Below are 9039 nucleotides of genomic sequence, written 5' to 3'. Positions count from 1 at the left end.
ATATTCTACTCTGCCATAGGCCAAAACAGCTTCTTTATTAACCAATGGTAATAAAGCATATTCACAGCATACAGAGGGGAATCCCACACCACCTAACTATTCTGACTCCAAGAAATGCTACTGGTAGTAGGTTCCTGATACTCAGAAGATCACAGACCTGCTTAGTAACATCCTTGTAGACCAGCTAGCCTCACACATTGGCAGATTTCTAGGTTGCTATTTAAAGATGGTGAAGCATCCAAGACTAGGAACGTGTTTGATGTGAGGGAAGATTCAGTGTCACATAGCAAGGAGATCGGAAACCCAAATCTTTCAAAGTTAAGAGATTATAGCTTCTCATATAGAAGTTATATAACTCTCATAGAGAAATCATAGGGATATATATATACACACACACACACACACACACACACACATATATATATATATAAAATTGTTGTGTAGGAACCGCCATCACCTTCAGAAGCCCATCCAACAGAAGAACCTCTTGATGCCGATGAAGAGCTTCTTAGTTCTTGCAGGGTGAAATGTCTCTTTCCTACCATGTCTTTAGGGCATCGCGGATATATCAGGGTTATTCAGCACCTAGTCAGCCAGCTCAGGCTTTTACAATGTGAGGGGTGTTCCTGTGGCTCAGCACTAAAATGAAGTGCACTTCGGGACATAACCTGAAGAATGATTTATGCACTTCCTGTACTGATGGATGAAGGCAGTAGCAGGAAGAACAGTAGAAGGCACAGGTGAAAATGTGCAGGCAGATGATGGATCTGACCGAAGCCCCAACAGCTCCTTACCTCTGTCCAAGAACACCTGGGCTGTTCTCATTCAGGGGGCAGGTGTGTTCTTACCACAGGGCTGCTTTTTCTTCTGGCTATGTCTTTTCCTGTTGATAAATCTCGTCTCATAGAGTTCGTCCCCCTCAGGGTCCGGTCTCGGGGTCATGGACATTCTGAGTGGTAGATGGTGATGTACAGACCCCTGCAGATTAGTGCTTGGTTGGTACCCAAGCCAGTTCTGCCTTTGTGTTCTGACCACTTTCTCCTCACAGCCTGCATTCTCACAGGGGAGGTAACTCCATAGGGGTGGGGTTGGATGGTGGACTTTTGAGTTGAGGACCATGTATCTACATTGGTAAGGTAGCACAATGAAGAGCTGTTGTCATCAGGGATGAGAAGAGATGTGAGAACTTAGTCCTGTGTGAGGGGCCACAGGGTGCTGTGTAAGTAGAGCTACTGTGTGCCTAGGTCATCAGGTAGACATTGTTTTGTAGTAAACATAAAAACAGAATTTGATGTAAATCTATCCTGCTTGGTGTCCCTATTTTCCCGTTTATTGGAATGTGGGAGCTAGTGAGTATTGAAGTAGAATTTAGCTGCTGTATCTGGATTCACACTGTTACAACAAATGCATTTTAACCACAGAAAGGGCAGGATTAAAATTTCAAGAACCTCACCAATCCCTCATGGGATGGTATTGGAGACGGCTGGAGGGAGGGTGACCTCAGAGATAGCAGGGCACAGAGATTTTCACCTATTCAGTGCTTCCAGGTTCTGTGAAATGATTCTAGGAAGACTCAATAGTAAAGGACTTGAGGATGAAAAGTCAAGCAGGGCACCAAGGCTTAAGAAGATTTGAAGCTAGAAGAGGGGAGGATGTGGTGGGAGACAGGGAAGATTTGAACTGGGAGAATGTAGGCAATATGATCAAAGTATGTTATGTGCATGTATGAAATTCTCAGAGTAAATATGAATACAGTCAAATAAAATTATTCCATGAAATATATAAGAATGTGTCCAAACTTTTTATGAAGACAATATTACAAAATCACACTGATAATAAAACTAACAACACACACACAAGTTTACAAGTAATATCTAATAAACAGGCAAAATTTTCAATAGAATAATTGTGCAATGAATTCAAGTATCTATCAAAATGATCATTAATCATGATCAAGTTGGCTTCATTCCAGTGCACAAGAATGGTTAAAAAGATACACACGAATGAATAAATTCAAATAAATGTAGTTAATTACATAAATGTATTAAAAGACTAAAACCACATGTTCATCTCAATTGATACAAAACAAACCTTTGACAAAATCCCACATCCCTTCATGATAAAGATCTGATGAGAACAGAATGAAGGGAATATCACTCAACATTAAAAAGGCATATATAGCAAACCTACAGCCAACACTAGGCAAAATGAGAAAAGCTAGAATCATCCCCATTACAAGACAAAGGTTTCCACTGTCTCCACTCCTACTCGGTATGATGCTTGAAGTCTTAGCTGACACACACAACAAGAGAATAAAATGAAATGGATACAAAATAAGAAGAAGGGAGTAAATAATTCTGAATTTGCAGAAAATGTACTTCTGTACATAAAAGGTCCGAGTATCTCCACCAGGGAACTCCTCGATGACAGACACTTTAAGAAAACTGCAGGAAACACAACAAACACATTCAAATCAGTAACACACTCAAAAATCACTAACACACTCAAATCAGTAATCTTCCTTAATAAAATGGTGAACAGATTGAAGATGAAATCAGGGAAAGAGTCTTTAATCCTCTCATTCACAGTGACTTCAAAAATAAACAAACAGTGAATTAGTCAAGGAAGAAATAAAAATCTCTGAGATACTGAAGAAATAAATTGAAGACACTGGAAGGTGGGAAGATTTCCCATGCTCATGAACTGTTGAGATTTGCTCTGTGAAAATTACCACCCTACTAACCAATACATGGGTTCGGGATGTACCAATTAAATTCTGTTGCCATTCTTCATTTAAGTTCATATTGAAGTACCAAAGGCCCTGGATAACCAAAACAATCTAGAGCAGAAAAGATTGCTGCAGGAGCTATTGCCAGTCCTGATTTGAAGTTGTAGTGCAAAACCATAGTAAAAAAGGAGAATGGTACTGACCCCTAGACAGGCATATAGATCAATGGAATTGATTACAGGAACTAGAACAGTACTGGGTGCTCGAACTGGAGAGGTGATTTTCTTCAGTGATTAAGCAAGGGCTGAGCTGTTTGTACTCTAATAAATAACTGCCTTCACTCATGATCCTTCAAGCAGCTATATTTAATCCCAATGAATCAAGCAATAATAATCAATAAATAGGGATGGTTGGATTGCTCACTGGGTAAAATCATTTGCTGCATAGTCTGACTAGCTGAATTGATCCCTGGAATCCATGTAGTAAAAGGAGAGAAACTATACCCAGACTATACCCAGAGGTTTTCCTCTGACTTCCACACCTGGACTTTTACACACACACGAGAGAGATGAGAGAGAGAGAGAGAGAGAGAGAGAGAGAGAGAGAGAGAGGTAATCAATTAAAATTTTCCTTCTTTGCTGGTTAAAGCTTGTTAATAAGAGGTATTGATAAGAGGGATTTGGATTTCAGTCGGACAAAGAAGTGAATTAGAAAGATTAATGAAGGGTTATAAATCACCAAAATTGAGTGTGTGTCTCTGTGTGTGTGTGTGTGAAAGGACAGACATTTTTAAATTAAGTGATGCTTTATTGTAGAGCAAAATGCTCACCTAAGGAATAAGTGAGGGATCTTAGAGTAAATATCACAGAGTTTCCTTGGTGGGTTTGCACAGAATCTTGGGAATGTTGTAGAAAGGAACGTGGATTTTTCGTTGACTCCTGTGACTCATCAGCAAATACCTCATTTCACGAATGTGTCAGCTGGCCAGAAGGTAAGGAGTCATCTTCCTTTCCACACGAGCTCTGTGTGATGATCTCATGTCAAGATCGAATCCCTGCCTTCATGTTCCTCATGATTTGCTGTTTCTGCCTTTCCTACTCGTTGCTTCTTGGTGAGATCCAGTTTCGGATCCGGCAAGCACCACTGAAGTGTAAAATCTGCCCAGCGGCTTCTTTGTTTATAGTGTGTGGTAGAGGCTTAGGCTTTACCTTTTTTTTAAAAGTGTTTTTTATTGAAACAGAATCATCACTTTCTCCCTACTCCTGCTTCGTCACGCTGGCTCCTCCCAGTTATCTATCCCTGGATCTCTCCTATTCATTCTCAAGTTGGTCTCATCTTTATCTTTGATTGAAATTGATATATCCTGCTGAGTCGCTTTTTGTTGTTTGTGCATGTATGGTTTCATAGTTGATCACTCTGTGTCGGACAACCAATAAGGAGGCTCATCCCAGAGAGAGGTTATCCTCATTCTCCAAGCAGTCATTAGTTGCCTGTAGTTCTTTGTTTATACTGGGACCCTGTGAAAAATTTTCCTCCTGCATTAATATGCCTATTGATACTGCTATTTTCCACTCTTGTTTATGCAGACATCTATAGTAGTGACTGTTTCACACAGACTTCCTCATTTTCTGGCTCTTGTAAACTTTCTGTCTCTTCTACAATGTTCCCTGTGTCATAAATGCAGGAGCTGTGATGCAGATGTATCTCTTGGGGCTGTTGGGTCTCCATTGATCTACACAGTGTGTTCAGTATTTGCTGTAAAGAGAGGCTTCTTTACTGAGAGGTGGTAGTACACAGTCTGTGGGTGCAATGATAGCATTTATAGTGTAGTAAGGAATTATGTTTGAAAGGTTTGTGACTGGGTTGGTGTTTCTGTGTCTGTTTTGGCAGCCTGCAGAGGACCTTCCCTCAACAAAGACACTAGAAAGTTAGGGTGAAGGTAACATGTAGGACACCAGCTTGACGTCTGCATGTTCAGTGAGTTGTTCTGGTGCCGTCCTCATCAACGGAGCACTGCTGTTGGTTTGTGAAGAACAGCACATTGTCTCATCAACAGTCTGGGTTGTTTGGAGATTTCCATGGGACTCCTCCTGACCAACAATTCAGTATGAGTCAGCCTAGTTCCAGTACTGGAAGGCCATTTGGTGACGAGAGATGGCCAGTTGGGACTCTGAATCCCCTGCATTCAAATTACCTTCATATATTTTAGGAAATTTCGACTCTTAGGTTTTAATACCATACCTCAAGAGCCCTTTAATTCCATCATTCTCTCTCTGTGTTCCCTTTGTTATATCTCCACTCTGCCTCTCCACCTCTTCCTCCTGTTTCTACTAACTCTGACTCTGTCCACCCATAAAATATATTCTATTTCCCCCTTACAGGAGGATCCATATGTCACTACTAGTCACTTACTCTATAGCTATCCTCTCTGGATGTACAGACTGGAATTTGATTATCATTTATTTAGTGAATTACTTTATATGTAAGTGAATAAATGCCATATTTATCTTTCCATGTCTCAATTACTTCACTCAGGATGATTTTTCTAATTCCATCCATTTGCCTGTAAATGTCATGGTGCCATTTATAACACAATTTCTTTATCCATTCTTCTGGAATTAAGCAACCTTTAGGTATGTACCCAAGAGTAATGATACAGGCCCATAGTATCCAGCAGATTTTTCCATGAAGCAGGAAATTTGAAAGACTGTTTCACCTCTATTGAAAGTTTGTCAGTCACTTTCTTCTGTATCCTGCAGAACGTCTGGCAGATTCTTTCATGATGCAGGAATTAGGCAAGCTCAACAATCATTTTTCTATGGGTCCTGTATATCCAGTTCAAACAGCATAATAGCAAGCAGTCCAGGCAAGACCAGTTTCTTGCTAAAATAGCTAACAAACTCCATAAAGAGTCTCTTCAATGTCCATCATCCTCTTGAAGTAGATTGGTGCTGCCAGGAGCAGATGTGTCTCATCATGAAAAGTTCTAAGTTTTTAAAACATTTTAAATGCCATATTCTGTAGTCTTTGAAGGGTTTGAAGAATACCTAGCCATCCGAAATATATCTCTGTACATCTAGAAAATCAAACTAACTTGACTATAAGCTTGACTACTATAGATGACTATCTATTAACCTGTTTTTTTTAAGTATACACTACATTTTTAATGAGCTGCAGAGGAACAATACCTTAATTGAGAGCCAAAATATACATATAACAAAATTGGCATTAAATTTGTATAAATAAACTAAGATCTATACCAATTCAAAGTATTAATCTCTATAGCATATCACCCTTTAAATGTAAATAAACATCTATAAACAATCATTTATAGAATTTGGACATTGTTCTCTAGACTACTTCCTGCTGATTTGAGGCATTGTTAATCAGGTTTTTCATGGGGTGTCCTGTGTGGTGGGTTCATCTCAGCCAGTAGCCCTGAAGCTGTCATAGATATTGGACTATCTGGGCCATTGTTTCAGGGGGTCTTGTTTATCAAACCATATTAGATGGTAAGGTATCCACAGCTTTCTATCCTCTGTGGAAAAAAGCAGAACCTCTTTTCCAAAGCAACATATCCTTAGAACCAAATTTTGTAGTCAAAATACCTTTAAAATATATGTGTTAGTTTAGCTTAACAGCCCATACAATAAAATGTCTCTCTGTACTTAGCTCATTCACAGTAAAAAAAATAAATAAATAAAAACACAATAATATACATAATATAGACTCTCTGTGTATATTCCATATTTACATGACTTATTTTTCTTACTCTATTACTTTTTCTACAAGTTTAATATTTATTATCCTTACTCCTTTAATCTATGACTGTCTGTACTCTTTTATATTGTAACTGTCTATACTCTTTTTCCTCTCTCTCTCAAGCCCATGTACATTTATCCAACACTGTGACTCATTTAGAGGTCTTCTCCATCTGAATTTGTCTTTATTGTGTGCATATCTGTAATTATTATTTGACTAGTAATGCATTATCTTTTCTTTTAAATGCTCAACAAATTTGGCTAGGGCCAACTCCATGGCCCTGCCTGTTGGCTCCACCCAGTCCAACATGGTGGAGGCGTGTTCACTGCCTCTGAGAGCCATGCACATTGTCCCAGCTCCAGACAGCGGGTCTATGTCACCATTAAGCAATTTGTAACACACTGCTCACAGACCCCATTTAAGTACACAACATCCTGAAACAGATAGAGCTGTTCCTGCAACTAGCACAAACCAGGAAGCCCTCCCCTAAAGAATCCATGCAGCCTTTGCTGCCAATGCTGAGTCAGAAAGACCTCTCTTAATGGAGCCATAGTGCCCCTGCTTGGTATCAGCAATCAGTGCCCATCTGAATTTTAAAAAGGGCGGGGGGCTACCAAGAAGTTGCGCTAAACTCTGTGTTTTTGTGTCTAGAGTTCCTTTTTAAAGCTCTCTCAGGTTTTATGTGGATATAGTCAGCCCACATTGGTGCACCAATCTGTAGGTGGAGGCTATGTGTTCGTTTCCTGGCTGCCCAGACCCTGTGCTTTACCAGTAAGGTTCTCTGGTGTCTGTCTCCTCTGGCAGGGTACATGGAGTCTCTTTGACTCTGCCTACTCTCTCTACAGATCTGTTTGGGTTTTCTGCCTGGTTTTACTCTGTTAAGCCATTGGCCAAAAGAAGCTTCTTTATTAACCAATGGCAATAAAACATATTCACAGTATATAGAGGAGAATCCCACATGACCTGTATGTCTTAATTAGGTTTCCTATTGCTATGAAGAGACACCATGACCACTACAACTCTTACAAAGGAAACCATTTAATTAAATGCTCTTCTTTCAATTCAAGTGTATGCTGTTCTAGTGAGGCAGAGGAAAAGGAGAGGGTGGGAAAGTACTGTGGGAAAGAAATTAGGTTATGATTGCTTAATAGGGCGTATCTAGGAATTAAAGAATTAATTACTTATTAAAATATCTAAGAAAACTGTACTAGGTTATAGGAGTCATTTGCATGGAATTCTGCATGAGAGGCAAGAGAGTGTTAGGTGTCACGTAGAGATGGTTACGCAAATTTTATGGCAAGGAGCTGACTGAGACTCAGTAGATGGAAAATTGTTAAGAAGCGTCAAGGTGAAGGGGATTCTGACTAAACAAACCTACAGGAATCTTGCTGTTGGCCATTGAGGAAACATAACCTGCGGCACTGGTGGAGAAAAGGGCTCTTTATCACATAGAGTTGATTATCATATAGTAAGGATGGAGGTTCATGCTAAACTGACTTAATAGCATTGTTGTCTGAAAGAGGATGTTACAAAGACTTGCATGGACAGGCTTAGCACAAGATTTAGAGGTCTAAATTAAGAAAAGCCAAGTATAATTTAACAAATTTTCCATATAAACAGGTATCCTAATCACTTGCAGCAACAATCATGACTTCCTTTCTCTGGCTTAAACATCCATAAATGTTTCTCTTGCATTACAGATTCAGTAGATCAAATTTCTTTCTCCACACTTGATAGTGTAAGGGAAACAGATATTGTATCTTCTTTTCCTACTTGGTTGGGAAACGTGTTCATGAAATAATGTACAGGGGAAATATAATGTCTCTATGTATCACTTACTACTCTATTGCTGTAATGGAACACCATGACCAGGGCAATTTATAGAAAGAATGGTTTATTTTGGGCTTCTCATTCCATAGGATTAGGGTTCACAGCAAGGGTGGCAGCAGAGCAGACACATCAGCTAAAGCAGGAGCCGAGAGCTCACATCATGAAACACTAACAAGAAGCAGAGAGCACACTAGAAACAAGTGCAAGGCTTTGGATGCTCACATCCCACACTTGGTGACATGTTTCCCCCCAGGAAAGCCAGATCTCCCACAGCTACCCAAACCGTGTCACCAACTGGGGACCAAAGATATAGATGTCCAAGAATATGGTGACATCTCATTCAAACCAAAAACTATGTAATAAATATTATTTATCCTTAAAAAGTAGGGAAGTAGAACACATGATATTGGGATCTAATTAATTCTATTTAAGAAAAATTATGTTTTATTATGTATTTTAAATTTGGGGGAGGGCGTAATATGTGGAGGTCAAGAAAGATGTACAGGGGTCAGGCTTCTACTTCTACTATTGAGGGACTTAAATTCAGGTCACCAGGTTTTCTGTAAGCTGTGTTTATAATGCAAGATTTATCTTGCAGGCCCACCATTTATCTTATCAAATGGCCTTTTAAGGGGCTACTGCCACTGGACCCATACTACAATAGTGAAAATGGGAACTTGTATGCAATATATGTGTCTCTCAAGGAAAAGAATGACAGG

Source organism: Chionomys nivalis, chromosome 13 (genome assembly GCF_950005125.1).
Source record: "Chionomys nivalis chromosome 13, mChiNiv1.1, whole genome shotgun sequence".
Lineage (NCBI taxonomy): Eukaryota > Metazoa > Chordata > Mammalia > Rodentia > Cricetidae > Chionomys > Chionomys nivalis.
Note: the sequence above shows the minus strand (reverse complement) of the source record.